This window comes from Schistocerca piceifrons, chromosome 2, assembly GCF_021461385.2.
Source record: "Schistocerca piceifrons isolate TAMUIC-IGC-003096 chromosome 2, iqSchPice1.1, whole genome shotgun sequence".
Lineage (NCBI taxonomy): Eukaryota > Metazoa > Arthropoda > Insecta > Orthoptera > Acrididae > Schistocerca > Schistocerca piceifrons.
The window spans coordinates 39,755,936-39,771,630 of NC_060139.1; the positions used below are offsets into that span (position 1 = coordinate 39,755,936).

General features: G+C 50.6%; 16 non-coding genes across 16 annotated transcripts; 8 read left to right on the forward strand and 8 right to left on the reverse strand.

Annotated features, from left to right (window-relative positions):
• Positions 1 to 841: 841 nt before the first annotated feature.
• Positions 842 to 925, reverse strand: Trnal-uaa. The gene has a single exon. It is a non-coding gene; the product is annotated as a tRNA-Leu (tRNA).
• Positions 926 to 1,608: 683 nt separating this feature from the next.
• Positions 1,609 to 1,680, forward strand: Trnag-ccc. Its single transcript has one exon. It is a non-coding gene; the product is annotated as a tRNA-Gly (tRNA).
• A 1,125-nt stretch (positions 1,681 to 2,805) lies between these two features.
• Trnal-uaa lies at positions 2,806 to 2,889 on the reverse strand. Its single transcript has one exon. It is a non-coding gene; the product is annotated as a tRNA-Leu (tRNA).
• Positions 2,890 to 3,572: 683 nt separating this feature from the next.
• Trnag-ccc lies at positions 3,573 to 3,644 on the forward strand. The gene has a single exon. It is a non-coding gene; the product is annotated as a tRNA-Gly (tRNA).
• A 1,125-nt stretch (positions 3,645 to 4,769) lies between these two features.
• Positions 4,770 to 4,853, reverse strand: Trnal-uaa. Its single transcript has one exon. It is a non-coding gene; the product is annotated as a tRNA-Leu (tRNA).
• Positions 4,854 to 5,536: 683 nt separating this feature from the next.
• Positions 5,537 to 5,608, forward strand: Trnag-ccc. The gene has a single exon. It is a non-coding gene; the product is annotated as a tRNA-Gly (tRNA).
• Positions 5,609 to 6,733: 1,125 nt separating this feature from the next.
• On the reverse strand, positions 6,734 to 6,817 carry Trnal-uaa. Its single transcript has one exon. It is a non-coding gene; the product is annotated as a tRNA-Leu (tRNA).
• Positions 6,818 to 7,500: 683 nt separating this feature from the next.
• Trnag-ccc lies at positions 7,501 to 7,572 on the forward strand. Its single transcript has one exon. It is a non-coding gene; the product is annotated as a tRNA-Gly (tRNA).
• A 1,125-nt stretch (positions 7,573 to 8,697) lies between these two features.
• On the reverse strand, positions 8,698 to 8,781 carry Trnal-uaa. Its single transcript has one exon. It is a non-coding gene; the product is annotated as a tRNA-Leu (tRNA).
• Positions 8,782 to 9,464: 683 nt separating this feature from the next.
• On the forward strand, positions 9,465 to 9,536 carry Trnag-ccc. Its single transcript has one exon. It is a non-coding gene; the product is annotated as a tRNA-Gly (tRNA).
• A 1,126-nt stretch (positions 9,537 to 10,662) lies between these two features.
• Trnal-uaa lies at positions 10,663 to 10,746 on the reverse strand. The gene has a single exon. It is a non-coding gene; the product is annotated as a tRNA-Leu (tRNA).
• Positions 10,747 to 11,429: 683 nt separating this feature from the next.
• On the forward strand, positions 11,430 to 11,501 carry Trnag-ccc. The gene has a single exon. It is a non-coding gene; the product is annotated as a tRNA-Gly (tRNA).
• Positions 11,502 to 12,626: 1,125 nt separating this feature from the next.
• Trnal-uaa lies at positions 12,627 to 12,710 on the reverse strand. Its single transcript has one exon. It is a non-coding gene; the product is annotated as a tRNA-Leu (tRNA).
• Positions 12,711 to 13,393: 683 nt separating this feature from the next.
• On the forward strand, positions 13,394 to 13,465 carry Trnag-ccc. Its single transcript has one exon. It is a non-coding gene; the product is annotated as a tRNA-Gly (tRNA).
• A 1,125-nt stretch (positions 13,466 to 14,590) lies between these two features.
• Trnal-uaa lies at positions 14,591 to 14,674 on the reverse strand. Its single transcript has one exon. It is a non-coding gene; the product is annotated as a tRNA-Leu (tRNA).
• Positions 14,675 to 15,357: 683 nt separating this feature from the next.
• Positions 15,358 to 15,429, forward strand: Trnag-ccc. The gene has a single exon. It is a non-coding gene; the product is annotated as a tRNA-Gly (tRNA).
• The last annotated feature ends 266 nt before the right edge of the window (positions 15,430 to 15,695 follow it).

Genomic DNA, 15,695 nt, shown 5'->3' on the forward strand with positions numbered 1-15,695 from the left:
AGAACCTTTCATTTTATTGTGGCCACAGATTCGCCCCTTAGTGTACCGAGAGGCAAGAGTGGCGTCAGCGTGCGGGACCGCATAATTATTGCTAAGCAACAACGAAGCCGAAGGAAAAATGCAAAATGAAAGAAGGCAACAGCACGTCGAGTTCCCAGCCGAGCACGCATCCATGTACTAACCACGGCCAACGATTCCTAACGCCGGTGAACAGACGAGAACCGCTGCACTACGCGCGGTGTGGCCGTTGGCGACAGTATCGCGCAACGTGTAGACACCTTACTTCTTGTGAAGATCGCTTGTTATTTACCTGGCAGTGTGTCGCTGGAGGAAGCATTGTCTTTTAGGGGAAAAAATGAAATGGCACTTGGTGCGGTCGAATACGTGGCCTTTGTGTTCACAGCACGACGCTCTAACTTACTCAGCTATCGAGCTACGCATTGTGGCACGTCTGCAGTCCAATACCCGATCCACCGTCTCATCCACCTTTATTACTGCCCTGACACTCATTTACGCACATATCTGCTTTCGTTCACGTTTGCTCGCCTGATGCTTGGACCCCAAAAACCACAACCCAAAGATATCGTAAATGCCGTGAGAATAACCAAGACTCAGCAAACAAAAGAATGTTCGGCTACCGGGAATCGATTCCGGGCCTCGTGGCTGAAAGCCATGTCTCCTAACAGCTTTCCATTCTTTCAGGCCGCCAGACAATCAGACTTGCAAGGCAAGCACCATAGTCACTGCCGTTTCTCGTAGTATCTGTGGAACCTGTTCCCGCGTAATTTACTTGTTTTCCCGCATGTACGAAATTGGTAGTTTTGGAATATTTAAAATGCATTGTCAGATGTGGGGTTCGAACCCACGCTCCCCTTCGGGAACCAGAGCTTAAATCTGGCGCCGTAGACCGCTCGGCCAATCTGACGCGTGGGCGCCAAATCTCTTCCACCGTCGTTTCTCGGTATATCTCCAGAGCCTGACTGCGAAATTAGCGTGTTTTTTTCTTGTGTGAAGGAAATACGTTGGTTTTAGAGTATTTAAAACGAGTTGTCAGATGTGAGGTTGCACCCCACCCTCACTTTCGGGAACCACAGCTTAAACATGGTGCCTTACACCATTGTTTTCCGTCGCCATCTGTCTTGAGTGGAACGAGCAGAACTGTAGTTATCAATATTCACACTGACGCAGAGAAAACAAAAAACGACAGAAGAGGCCGTTCCCTAGCAACGGCTACGCTGTGCATTTCGCCCTCAGGGGAAGCTAATGATAGGCTCCAGGCGAGCATCAAACTAACCAACTTAATATTGTGATACTTAGGCGCTTTCTACTTCTGGATTGGCACACACATGCTGAATCGTCTCTGGATCATCAGTAAGTACGTCACATTAGATATTTGTTTTATCGCCCTGCTGTAAATTAAAGGGCAGTTTTTCAACGGCTGTCAGTTCTGCTTCTAGCTACGCTACATCGCCCTAGCAGCACCTACGCACTGCGTTCAGATGTGCTCACCTCCGCCCTGGCGTTGAGCGCCTACAGCGCCGTCGCCTTCGGCCTCTGATGGCAGGAGGGTAGCCGACACATCAAGGCGTGGGTGGGACGCAGCACAACGCGGTGGTGGTGTAACGGTCAGCATGGTTGCTTCCCAAGCAGTTGACCCGGGTTCGATTCCCGGCCACCGCACAAAAGGTACTTTTTTCTTCTACGGGTATTCCACGTAACGAAACGCGATCTTCGAAACTGTGAACTGTCGCGGTACGAATAGTTTTCCTTCGCCCCTCGTCTCAGTCCGTGCTGCCAGGGCGCTAGTCTGCGGCTTTCGTTTCTCAGCATCGTGTGTCTCCATGTGTCGACTTGTCTCGACTTTGCTCGGCTGACGCGAAAGCTGACGCTTGGAAATGGGCATATATGTAGAGGGCAGGCGCGACAAACGACTGGGAGAGACCAAAAAACGACAAACACACGACAGAACCTTTCATTTTATTGTGGCCACAGATTCGCCCCTTAGTGTACCGAGAGGCAAGAGTGGCGTCAGCGTGCGGGACCGCATAATTATTGCTAAGCAACAACGAAGCCGAAGGAAAAATGCAAAATGAAAGAAGGCAACAGCACGTCGAGTTCCCAGCCGAGCACGCATCCATGTACTAACCACGGCCAACGATTCCTAACGCCGGTGAACAGACGAGAACCGCTGCACTACGCGCGGTGTGGCCGTTGGCGACAGTATCGCGCAACGTGTAGACACCTTACTTCTTGTGAAGATCGCTTGTTATTTACCTGGCAGTGTGTCGCTGGAGGAAGCATTGTCTTTTAGGGGAAAAAATGAAATGGCACTTGGTGCGGTCGAATACGTGGCCTTTGTGTTCACAGCACGACGCTCTAACTTACTCAGCTATCGAGCTACGCATTGTGGCACGTCTGCAGTCCAATACCCGATCCACCGTCTCATCCACCTTTATTACTGCCCTGACACTCATTTACGCACATATCTGCTTTCGTTCACGTTTGCTCGCCTGATGCTTGGACCCCAAAAACCACAACCCAAAGATATCGTAAATGCCGTGAGAATAACCAAGACTCAGCAAACAAAAGAATGTTCGGCTACCGGGAATCGATTCCGGGCCTCGTGGCTGAAAGCCATGTCTCCTAACAGCTTTCCATTCTTTCAGGCCGCCAGACAATCAGACTTGCAAGGCAAGCACCATAGTCACTGCCGTTTCTCGTAGTATCTGTGGAACCTGTTCCCGCGTAATTTACTTGTTTTCCCGCATGTACGAAATTGGTAGTTTTGGAATATTTAAAATGCATTGTCAGATGTGGGGTTCGAACCCACGCTCCCCTTCGGGAACCAGAGCTTAAATCTGGCGCCGTAGACCGCTCGGCCAATCTGACGCGTGGGCGCCAAATCTCTTCCACCGTCGTTTCTCGGTATATCTCCAGAGCCTGACTGCGAAATTAGCGTGTTTTTTTCTTGTGTGAAGGAAATACGTTGGTTTTAGAGTATTTAAAACGAGTTGTCAGATGTGAGGTTGCACCCCACCCTCACTTTCGGGAACCACAGCTTAAACATGGTGCCTTACACCATTGTTTTCCGTCGCCATCTGTCTTGAGTGGAACGAGCAGAACTGTAGTTATCAATATTCACACTGACGCAGAGAAAACAAAAAACGACAGAAGAGGCCGTTCCCTAGCAACGGCTACGCTGTGCATTTCGCCCTCAGGGGAAGCTAATGATAGGCTCCAGGCGAGCATCAAACTAACCAACTTAATATTGTGATACTTAGGCGCTTTCTACTTCTGGATTGGCACACACATGCTGAATCGTCTCTGGATCATCAGTAAGTACGTCACATTAGATATTTGTTTTATCGCCCTGCTGTAAATTAAAGGGCAGTTTTTCAACGGCTGTCAGTTCTGCTTCTAGCTACGCTACATCGCCCTAGCAGCACCTACGCACTGCGTTCAGATGTGCTCACCTCCGCCCTGGCGTTGAGCGCCTACAGCGCCGTCGCCTTCGGCCTCTGATGGCAGGAGGGTAGCCGACACATCAAGGCGTGGGTGGGACGCAGCACAACGCGGTGGTGGTGTAACGGTCAGCATGGTTGCTTCCCAAGCAGTTGATCCGGGTTCGATTCCCGGCCACCGCACAAAAGGTACTTTTTTCTTCTACGGGTATTCCACGTAACGAAACGCGATCTTCGAAACTGTGAACTGTCGCGGTACGAATAGTTTTCCTTCGCCCCTCGTCTCAGTCCGTGCTGCCAGGGCGCTAGTCTGCGGCTTTCGTTTCTCAGCATCGTGTGTCTCCATGTGTCGACTTGTCTCGACTTTGCTCGGCTGACGCGAAAGCTGACGCTTGGAAATGGGCATATATGTAGAGGGCAGGCGCGACAAACGACTGGGAGAGACCAAAAAACGACAAACACACGACAGAACCTTTCATTTTATTGTGGCCACAGATTCGCCCCTTAGTGTACCGAGAGGCAAGAGTGGCGTCAGCGTGCGGGACCGCATAATTATTGCTAAGCAACAACGAAGCCGAAGGAAAAATGCAAAATGAAAGAAGGCAACAGCACGTCGAGTTCCCAGCCGAGCACGCATCCATGTACTAACCACGGCCAACGATTCCTAACGCCGGTGAACAGACGAGAACCGCTGCACTACGCGCGGTGTGGCCGTTGGCGACAGTATCGCGCAACGTGTAGACACCTTACTTCTTGTGAAGATCGCTTGTTATTTACCTGGCAGTGTGTCGCTGGAGGAAGCATTGTCTTTTAGGGGAAAAAATGAAATGGCACTTGGTGCGGTCGAATACGTGGCCTTTGTGTTCACAGCACGACGCTCTAACTTACTCAGCTATCGAGCTACGCATTGTGGCACGTCTGCAGTCCAATACCCGATCCACCGTCTCATCCACCTTTATTACTGCCCTGACACTCATTTACGCACATATCTGCTTTCGTTCACGTTTGCTCGCCTGATGCTTGGACCCCAAAAACCACAACCCAAAGATATCGTAAATGCCGTGAGAATAACCAAGACTCAGCAAACAAAAGAATGTTCGGCTACCGGGAATCGATTCCGGGCCTCGTGGCTGAAAGCCATGTCTCCTAACAGCTTTCCATTCTTTCAGGCCGCCAGACAATCAGACTTGCAAGGCAAGCACCATAGTCACTGCCGTTTCTCGTAGTATCTGTGGAACCTGTTCCCGCGTAATTTACTTGTTTTCCCGCATGTACGAAATTGGTAGTTTTGGAATATTTAAAATGCATTGTCAGATGTGGGGTTCGAACCCACGCTCCCCTTCGGGAACCAGAGCTTAAATCTGGCGCCTTAGACCGCTCGGCCAATCTGACGCGTGGGCGCTAGATCTCTTCCACCGTCGTTTCTCGGTATATCTCCAGAGCCTGACTGCGAAATTAGCGTGTTTTTTTCTTGTGTGAAGGAAATACGTTGGTTTTAGAGTATTTAAAACGAGTTGTCAGATGTGAGGTTGCACCCCACCCTCACTTTCGGGAACCACAGCTTAAACATGGTGCCTTACACCATTGTTTTCCGTCGCCATCTGTCTTGAGTGGAACGAGCAGAACTGTAGTTATCAATATTCACACTGACGCAGAGAAAACAAAAAACGACAGAAGAGGCCGTTCCCTAGCAACGGCTACGCTGTGCATTTCGCCCTCAGGGGAAGCTAATGATAGGCTCCAGGCGAGCATCAAACTAACCAACTTAATATTGTGATACTTAGGCGCTTTCTACTTCTGGATTGGCACACACATGCTGAATCGTCTCTGGATCATCAGTAAGTACGTCACATTAGATATTTGTTTTATCGCCCTGCTGTAAATTAAAGGGCAGTTTTTCAACGGCTGTCAGTTCTGCTTCTAGCTACGCTACATCGCCCTAGCAGCACCTACGCACTGCGTTCAGATGTGCTCACCTCCGCCCTGGCGTTGAGCGCCTACAGCGCCGTCGCCTTCGGCCTCTGATGGCAGGAGGGTAGCCGACACATCAAGGCGTGGGTGGGACGCAGCACAACGCGGTGGTGGTGTAACGGTCAGCATGGTTGCTTCCCAAGCAGTTGATCCGGGTTCGATTCCCGGCCACCGCACAAAAGGTACTTTTTTCTTCTACGGGTATTCCACGTAACGAAACGCGATCTTCGAAACTGTGAACTGTCGCGGTACGAATAGTTTTCCTTCGCCCCTCGTCTCAGTCCGTGCTGCCAGGGCGCTAGTCTGCGGCTTTCGTTTCTCAGCATCGTGTGTCTCCATGTGTCGACTTGTCTCGACTTTGTTCGGCTGACGCGAAAGCTGACGCTTGGAAATGGGCATATATGTAGAGGGCAGGCGCGACAAACGACTGGGAGAGACCAAAAAACGACAAACACACGACAGAACCTTTCATTTTATTGTGGCCACAGATTCGCCCCTTAGTGTACCGAGAGGCAAGAGTGGCGTCAGCGTGCGGGACCGCATAATTATTGCTAAGCAACAACGAAGCCGAAGGAAAAATGCAAAATGAAAGAAGGCAACAGCACGTCGAGTTCCCAGCCGAGCACGCATCCATGTACTAACCACGGCCAACGATTCCTAACGCCGGTGAACAGACGAGAACCGCTGCACTACGCGCGGTGTGGCCGTTGGCGACAGTATCGCGCAACGTGTAGACACCTTACTTCTTGTGAAGATCGCTTGTTATTTACCTGGCAGTGTGTCGCTGGAGGAAGCATTGTCTTTTAGGGGAAAAAATGAAATGGCACTTGGTGCGGTCGAATACGTGGCCTTTGTGTTCACAGCACGACGCTCTAACTTACTCAGCTATCGAGCTACGCATTGTGGCACGTCTGCAGTCCAATACCCGATCCACCGTCTCATCCACCTTTATTACTGCCCTGACACTCATTTACGCACATATCTGCTTTCGTTCACGTTTGCTCGCCTGATGCTTGGACCCCAAAAACCACAACCCAAAGATATCGTAAATGCCGTGAGAATAACCAAGACTCAGCAAACAAAAGAATGTTCGGCTACCGGGAATCGATTCCGGGCCTCGTGGCTGAAAGCCATGTCTCCTAACAGCTTTCCATTCTTTCAGGCCGCCAGACAATCAGACTTGCAAGGCAAGCACCATAGTCACTGCCGTTTCTCGTAGTATCTGTGGAACCTGTTCCCGCGTAATTTACTTGTTTTCCCGCATGTACGAAATTGGTAGTTTTGGAATATTTAAAATGCATTGTCAGATGTGGGGTTCGAACCCACGCTCCCCTTCGGGAACCAGAGCTTAAATCTGGCGCCGTAGACCGCTCGGCCAATCTGACGCGTGGGCGCCAAATCTCTTCCACCGTCGTTTCTCGGTATATCTCCAGAGCCTGACTGCGAAATTAGCGTGTTTTTTTCTTGTGTGAAGGAAATACGTTGGTTTTAGAGTATTTAAAACGAGTTGTCAGATGTGAGGTTGCACCCCACCCTCACTTTCGGGAACCACAGCTTAAACATGGTGCCTTACACCATTGTTTTCCGTCGCCATCTGTCTTGAGTGGAACGAGCAGAACTGTAGTTATCAATATTCACACTGACGCAGAGAAAACAAAAAACGACAGAAGAGGCCGTTCCCTAGCAACGGCTACGCTGTGCATTTCGCCCTCAGGGGAAGCTAATGATAGGCTCCCGGCGAGCATCAAACTAACCAACTTAATATTGTGATACTTAGGCGCTTTCTACTTCTGGATTGGCACACACATGCTGAATCGTCTCTGGATCATCAGTAAGTACGTCACATTAGATATTTGTTTTATCGCCCTGCTGTAAATTAAAGGGCAGTTTTTCAACGGCTGTCAGTTCTGCTTCTAGCTACGCTACATCGCCCTAGCAGCACCTACGCACTGCGTTCAGATGTGCTCACCTCCGCCCTGGCGTTGAGCGCCTACAGCGCCGTCGCCTTCGGCCTCTGATGGCAGGAGGGTAGCCGACACATCAAGGCGTGGGTGGGACGCAGCACAACGCGGTGGTGGTGTAACGGTCAGCATGGTTGCTTCCCAAGCAGTTGATCCGGGTTCGATTCCCGGCCACCGCACAAAAGGTACTTTTTTCTTCTACGGGTATTCCACGTAACGAAACGCGATCTTCGAAACTGTGAACTGTCGCGGTACGAATAGTTTTCCTTCGCCCCTCGTCTCAGTCCGTGCTGCCAGGGCGCTAGTCTGCGGCTTTCGTTTCTCAGCATCGTGTGTCTCCATGTGTCGACTTGTCTCGACTTTGCTCGGCTGACGCGAAAGCTGACGCTTGGAAATGGGCATATATGTAGAGGGCAGGCGCGACAAACGACTGGGAGAGACCAAAAAACGACAAACACACGACAGAACCTTTCATTTTATTGTGGCCACAGATTCGCCCCTTAGTGTACCGAGAGGCAAGAGTGGCGTCAGCGTGCGGGACCGCATAATTATTGCTAAGCAACAACGAAGCCGAAGGAAAAATGCAAAATGAAAGAAGGCAACAGCACGTCGAGTTCCCAGCCGAGCACGCATCCATGTACTAACCACGGCCAACGATTCCTAACGCCGGTGAACAGACGAGAACCGCTGCACTACGCGCGGTGTGGCCGTTGGCGACAGTATCGCGCAACGTGTAGACACCTTACTTCTTGTGAAGATCGCTTGTTATTTACCTGGCAGTGTGTCGCTGGAGGAAGCATTGTCTTTTAGGGGAAAAAATGAAATGGCACTTGGTGCGGTCGAATACGTGGCCTTTGTGTTCACAGCACGACGCTCTAACTTACTCAGCTATCGAGCTACGCATTGTGGCACGTCTGCAGTCCAATACCCGATCCACCGTCTCATCCACCTTTATTACTGCCCTGACACTCATTTACGCACATATCTGCTTTCGTTCACGTTTGCTCGCCTGATGCTTGGACCCCAAAAACCACAACCCAAAGATATCGTAAATGCCGTGAGAATAACCAAGACTCAGCAAACAAAAGAATGTTCGGCTACCGGGAATCGATTCCGGGCCTCGTGGCTGAAAGCCATGTCTCCTAACAGCTTTCCATTCTTTCAGGCCGCCAGACAATCAGACTTGCAAGGCAAGCACCATAGTCACTGCCGTTTCTCGTAGTATCTGTGGAACCTGTTCCCGCGTAATTTACTTGTTTTCCCGCATGTACGAAATTGGTAGTTTTGGAATATTTAAAATGCATTGTCAGATGTGGGGTTCGAACCCACGCTCCCCTTCGGGAACCAGAGCTTAAATCTGGCGCCTTAGACCGCTCGGCCAATCTGACGCGTGGGCGCCAGATCTCTTCCACCGTCGTTTCTCGGTATATCTCCAGAGCCTGACTGCGAAATTAGCGTGTTTTTTTCTTGTGTGAAGGAAATACGTTGGTTTTAGAGTATTTAAAACGAGTTGTCAGATGTGAGGTTGCACCCCACCCTCACTTTCGGGAACCACAGCTTAAACATGGTGCCTTACACCATTGTTTTCCGTCGCCATCTGTCTTGAGTGGAACGAGCAGAACTGTAGTTATCAATATTCACACTGACGCAGAGAAAACAAAAAACGACAGAAGAGGCCGTTCCCTAGCAACGGCTACGCTGTGCATTTCGCCCTCAGGGGAAGCTAATGATAGGCTCCAGGCGAGCATCAAACTAACCAACTTAATATTGTGATACTTAGGCGCTTTCTACTTCTGGATTGGCACACACATGCTGAATCGTCTCTGGATCATCAGTAAGTACGTCACATTAGATATTTGTTTTATCGCCCTGCTGTAAATTAAAGGGCAGTTTTTCAACGGCTGTCAGTTCTGCTTCTAGCTACGCTACATCGCCCTAGCAGCACCTACGCACTGCGTTCAGATGTGCTCACCTCCGCCCTGGCGTTGAGCGCCTACAGCGCCGTCGCCTTCGGCCTCTGATGGCAGGAGGGTAGCCGACACATCAAGGCGTGGGTGGGACGCAGCACAACGCGGTGGTGGTGTAACGGTCAGCATGGTTGCTTCCCAAGCAGTTGATCCGGGTTCGATTCCCGGCCACCGCACAAAAGGTACTTTTTTCTTCTACGGGTATTCCACGTAACGAAACGCGATCTTCGAAACTGTGAACTGTCGCGGTACGAATAGTTTTCCTTCGCCCCTCGTCTCAGTCCGTGCTGCCAGGGCGCTAGTCTGCGGCTTTCGTTTCTCAGCATCGTGTGTCTCCATGTGTCGACTTGTCTCGACTTTGCTCGGCTGACGCGAAAGCTGACGCTTGGAAATGGGCATATATGTAGAGGGCAGGCGCGACAAACGACTGGGAGAGACCAAAAAACGACAAACACACGACAGAACCTTTCATTTTATTGTGGCCACAGATTCGCCCCTTAGTGTACCGAGAGGCAAGAGTGGCGTCAGCGTGCGGGACCGCATAATTATTGCTAAGCAACAACGAAGCCGAAGGAAAAATGCAAAATGAAAGAAGGCAACAGCACGTCGAGTTCCCAGCCGAGCACGCATCCATGTACTAACCACGGCCAACGATTCCTAACGCCGGTGAACAGACGAGAACCGCTGCACTACGCGCGGTGTGGCCGTTGGCGACAGTATCGCGCAACGTGTAGACACCTTACTTCTTGTGAAGATCGCTTGTTATTTACCTGGCAGTGTGTCGCTGGAGGAAGCATTGTCTTTTAGGGGAGAAAAATGAAATGGCACTTGGTGCGGTCGAATACGTGGCCTTTGTGTTCACAGCACGACGCTCTAACTTACTCAGCTATCGAGCTACGCATTGTGGCACGTCTGCAGTCCAATACCCGATCCACCGTCTCATCCACCTTTATTACTGCCCTGACACTCATTTACGCACATATCTGCTTTCGTTCACGTTTGCTCGCCTGATGCTTGGACCCCAAAAACCACAACCCAAAGATATCGTAAATGCCGTGAGAATAACCAAGACTCAGCAAACAAAAGAATGTTCGGCTACCGGGAATCGATTCCGGGCCTCGTGGCTGAAAGCCATGTCTCCTAACAGCTTTCCATTCTTTCAGGCCGCCAGACAATCAGACTTGCAAGGCAAGCACCATAGTCACTGCCGTTTCTCGTAGTATCTGTGGAACCTGTTCCCGCGTAATTTACTTGTTTTCCCGCATGTACGAAATTGGTAGTTTTGGAATATTTAAAATGCATTGTCAGATGTGGGGTTCGAACCCACGCTCCCCTTCGGGAACCAGAGCTTAAATCTGGCGCCTTAGACCGCTCGGCCAATCTGACGCGTGGGCGCCAGATCTCTTCCACCGTCGTTTCTCGGTATATCTCCAGAGCCTGACTGCGAAATTAGCGTGTTTTTTTCTTGTGTGAAGGAAATACGTTGGTTTTAGAGTATTTAAAACGAGTTGTCAGATGTGAGGTTGCACCCCACCCTCACTTTCGGGAACCACAGCTTAAACATGGTGCCTTACACCATTGTTTTCCGTCGCCATCTGTCTTGAGTGGAACGAGCAGAACTGTAGTTATCAATATTCACACTGACGCAGAGAAAACAAAAAACGACAGAAGAGGCCGTTCCCTAGCAACGGCTACGCTGTGCATTTCGCCCTCAGGGGAAGCTAATGATAGGCTCCAGGCGAGCATCAAACTAACCAACTTAATATTGTGATACTTAGGCGCTTTCTACTTCTGGATTGGCACACACATGCTGAATCGTCTCTGGATCATCAGTAAGTACGTCACATTAGATATTTGTTTTATCGCCCTGCTGTAAATTAAAGGGCAGTTTTTCAACGGCTGTCAGTTCTGCTTCTAGCTACGCTACATCGCCCTAGCAGCACCTACGCACTGCGTTCAGATGTGCTCACCTCCGCCCTGGCGTTGAGCGCCTACAGCGCCGTCGCCTTCGGCCTCTGATGGCAGGAGGGTAGCCGACACATCAAGGCGTGGGTGGGACGCAGCACAACGCGGTGGTGGTGTAACGGTCAGCATGGTTGCTTCCCAAGCAGTTGATCCGGGTTCGATTCCCGGCCACCGCACAAAAGGTACTTTTTTCTTCTACGGGTATTCCACGTAACGAAACGCGATCTTCGAAACTGTGAACTGTCGCGGTACGAATAGTTTTCCTTCGCCCCTCGTCTCAGTCCGTGCTGCCAGGGCGCTAGTCTGCGGCTTTCGTTTCTCAGCATCGTGTGTCTCCATGTGTCGACTTGTCTCGACTTTGCTCGGCTGACGCGAAAGCTGACGCTTGGAAATGGGCATATATGTAGAGGGCAGGCGCGACAAACGACTGGGAGAGACCAAAAAACGACAAACACACGACAGAACCTTTCATTTTATTGTGGCCACAGATTCGCCCCTTAGTGTACCGAGAGGCAAGAGTGGCGTCAGCGTGCGGGACCGCATAATTATTGCTAAGCAACAACGAAGCCGAAGGAAAAATGCAAAATGAAAGAAGGCAACAGCACGTCGAGTTCCCAGCCGAGCACGCATCCATGTACTAACCACGGCCAACGATTCCTAACGCCGGTGAACAGACGAGAACCGCTGCACTACGCGCGGTGTGGCCGTTGGCGACAGTATCGCGCAACGTGTAGACACCTTACTTCTTGTGAAGATCGCTTGTTATTTACCTGGCAGTGTGTCGCTGGAGGAAGCATTGTCTTTTAGGGGAAAAAATGAAATGGCACTTGGTGCGGTCGAATACGTGGCCTTTGTGTTCACAGCACGACGCTCTAACTTACTCAGCTATCGAGCTACGCATTGTGGCACGTCTGCAGTCCAATACCCGATCCACCGTCTCATCCACCTTTATTACTGCCCTGACACTCATTTACGCACATATCTGCTTTCGTTCACGTTTGCTCGCCTGATGCTTGGACCCCAAAAACCACAACCCAAAGATATCGTAAATGCCGTGAGAATAACCAAGACTCAGCAAACAAAAGAATGTTCGGCTACCGGGAATCGATTCCGGGCCTCGTGGCTGAAAGCCATGTCTCCTAACAGCTTTCCATTCTTTCAGGCCGCCAGACAATCAGACTTGCAAGGCAAGCACCATAGTCACTGCCGTTTCTCGTAGTATCTGTGGAACCTGTTCCCGCGTAATTTACTTGTTTTCCCGCATGTACGAAATTGGTAGTTTTGGAATATTTAAAATGCATTGTCAGATGTGGGGTTCGAACCCACGCTCCCCTTCGGGAACCAGAGCTTAAATCTGGCGCCTTAGACCGCTCGGCCAATCTGACGCGTGGGCGCCAGATCTCTTCCACCGTCGTTTCTCGGTATATCTCCAGAGCCTGACTGCGAAATTAGCGTGTTTTTTTCTTGTGTGAAGGAAATACGTTGGTTTTAGAGTATTTAAAACGAGTTGTCAGATGTGAGGTTGCACCCCACCCTCACTTTCGGGAACCACAGCTTAAACATGGTGCCTTACACCATTGTTTTCCGTCGCCATCTGTCTTGAGTGGAACGAGCAGAACTGTAGTTATCAATATTCACACTGACGCAGAGAAAACAAAAAACGACAGAAGAGGCCGTTCCCTAGCAACGGCTACGCTGTGCATTTCGCCCTCAGGGGAAGCTAATGATAGGCTCCAGGCGAGCATCAAACTAACCAACTTAATATTGTGATACTTAGGCGCTTTCTACTTCTGGATTGGCACACACATGCTGAATCGTCTCTGGATCATCAGTAAGTACGTCACATTAGATATTTGTTTTATCGCCCTGCTGTAAATTAAAGGGCAGTTTTTCAACGGCTGTCAGTTCTGCTTCTAGCTACGCTACATCGCCCTAGCAGCACCTACGCACTGCGTTCAGATGTGCTCACCTCCGCCCTGGCGTTGAGCGCCTACAGCGCCGTCGCCTTCGGCCTCTGATGGCAGGAGGGTAGCCGACACATCAAGGCGTGGGTGGGACGCAGCACAACGCGGTGGTGGTGTAACGGTCAGCATGGTTGCTTCCCAAGCAGTTGATCCGGGTTCGATTCCCGGCCACCGCACAAAAGGTACTTTTTTCTTCTACGGGTATTCCACGTAACGAAACGCGATCTTCGAAACTGTGAACTGTCGCGGTACGAATAGTTTTCCTTCGCCCCTCGTCTCAGTCCGTGCTGCCAGGGCGCTAGTCTGCGGCTTTCGTTTCTCAGCATCGTGTGTCTCCATGTGTCGACTTGTCTCGACTTTGTTCGGCTGACGCGAAAGCTGACGCTTGGAAATGGGCATATATGTAGAGGGCAGGCGCGACAAACGACTGGGAGAGACCAAAAAACGACAAACACACGACAGAACCTTTCATTTTATTGTGGCCACAGATTCGCCCCTTAGTGTACCGAGAGGCAAGAGTGGCGTCAGCGTGCGGGACCGCATAATTATTGCTAAGCAACAACGAAGCCGAAGGAAAAATGCAAAATGAAAGAAGGCAACAGCACGTCGAGTTCCCAGCCGAGCACGCATCCATGTACTAACCACGGCCAACGATTCCTAACGCCGGTGAACAGACGAGAACCGCTGCACTACGCGCGGTGTGGCCGTTGGCGACAGTATCGCGCAACGTGTAGACACCTTACTTCTTGTGAAGATCGCTTGTTATTTACCTGGCAGTGTGTCGCTGGAGGAAGCATTGTCTTTTAGGGGAAAAAATGAAATGGCACTTGGTGCGGTCGAATACGTGGCCTTTGTGTTCACAGCACGATGCTCTAACTTACTCAGCTATCGAGCTACGCATTGTGGCACGTCTGCAGTCCAATACCCGATCCACCGTCTCATCCACCTTTATTACTGCCCTGACACTCATTTACGCACATATCTGCTTTCGTTCACGTTTGCTCGCCTGATGCTTGGACCCCAAAAACCACAACCCAAAGATATCGTAAATGCCGTGAGAATAACCAAGACTCAGCAAACAAAAGAATGTTCGGCTACCGGGAATCGATTCCGGGCCTCGTGGCTGAAAGCCATGTCTCCTAACAGCTTTCCATTCTTTCAGGCCGCCAGACAATCAGACTTGCAAGGCAAGCACCATAGTCACTGCCGTTTCTCGTAGTATCTGTGGAACCTGTTCCCGCGTAATTTACTTGTTTTCCCGCATGTACGAAATTGGTAGTTTTGGAATATTTAAAATGCATTGTCAGATGTGGGGTTCGAACCCACGCTCCCCTTCGGGAACCAGAGCTTAAATCTGGCGCCGTAGACCGCTCGGCCAATCTGACGCGTGGGCGCCAAATCTCTTCCACCGTCGTTTCTCGGTATATCTCCAGAGCCTGACTGCGAAATTAGCGTGTTTTTTTCTTGTGTGAAGGAAATACGTTGGTTTTAGAGTATTTAAAACGAGTTGTCAGATGTGAGGTTGCACCCCACCCTCACTTTCGGGAACCACAGCTTAAACATGGTGCCTTACACCATTGTTTTCCGTCGCCATCTGTCTTGAGTGGAACGAGCAGAACTGTAGTTATCAATATTCACACTGACGCAGAGAAAACAAAAAACGACAGAAGAGGCCGTTCCCTAGCAACGGCTACGCTGTGCATTTCGCCCTCAGGGGAAGCTAATGATAGGCTCCAGGCGAGCATCAAACTAACCAACTTAATATTGTGATACTTAGGCGCTTTCTACTTCTGGATTGGCACACACATGCTGAATCGTCTCTGGATCATCAGTAAGTACGTCACATTAGATATTTGTTTTATCGCCCTGCTGTAAATTAAAGGGCAGTTTTTCAACGGCTGTCAGTTCTGCTTCTAGCTACGCTACATCGCCCTAGCAGCACCTACGCACTGCGTTCAGATGTGCTCACCTCCGCCCTGGCGTTGAGCGCCTACAGCGCCGTCGCCTTCGGCCTCTGATGGCAGGAGGGTAGCCGACACATCAAGGCGTGGGTGGGACGCAGCACAACGCGGTGGTGGTGTAACGGTCAGCATGGTTGCTTCCCAAGCAGTTGATCCGGGTTCGATTCCCGGCCACCGCACAAAAGGTACTTTTTTCTTCTACGGGTATTCCACGTAACGAAACGCGATCTTCGAAACTGTGAACTGTCGCGGTACGAATAGTTTTCCTTCGCCCCTCGTCTCAGTCCGTGCTGCCAGGGCGCTAGTCTGCGGCTTTCGTTTCTCAGCATCGTGTGTCTCCATGTGTCGACTTGTCTCGACTTTGCTCGGCTGACGCGAAAGCTGACGCTTGGAAATGGGCATATATGTAGAGGGCAGGCGCGACAAACGACTGGGAGAGACCAAA